Raw genomic sequence first — 577 nt, forward strand, 5'->3', positions numbered from 1 at the left:
GGTTGATGGGAGTGGTGGTGGTCGTTGGGGGTGGGGGTAGGGGGCAGAGTTGAAGTGCTTTGCTTCTAACCCAAAGGCTGGAGGTTCGAGTGTGCCCAGAGATGCCTTGGGAGCTGGGCCTGACCATCTGCTTTGGGAAAGTCAGTCCTGGGAAAGGCCCTGGAGCATTGTCCTCTGCACTCACGGAGTGGCCATGAGGAGGAATAGGAATCCATTTCAGGGCCGCTGGCTTTTATGAGAGCAAGGATTGTGTCTGCCTGACTTACTACTTATCCTCCAGTGCTTACCACCATCCTGGCCACGGAGGCTGCTCGATAAATGTTTGCTGTGCAAATGAATGAGTCTACCTTTTAGGAAGGCCTGGGGGAGGGGGGAAGGCAGTGTGGGGGCGCTTGTCAGTCTTCTGAGACCTCCTTGACTCCAGAGGAGTTAGCACAAGCAGCTTCCAGTGGGGAGAAAAATTGTATTCTGGGGTCTTGGGGCTAGGGGGCAGTGTTTACCTACTAGTCCAAGTTATTGGACGTGTGTGCACAAGAGTGTGTGTGTGTGTGTGTGTGTGTGTGTGTGTGTGTGTGTG

Source organism: Echinops telfairi, unplaced genomic scaffold (genome assembly GCF_000313985.2).
Source record: "Echinops telfairi isolate 266 unplaced genomic scaffold, ASM31398v2 ScPeMD7_7424;HRSCAF=8462, whole genome shotgun sequence".
NCBI classification, from domain to species: domain Eukaryota; kingdom Metazoa; phylum Chordata; class Mammalia; order Afrosoricida; family Tenrecidae; genus Echinops; species Echinops telfairi.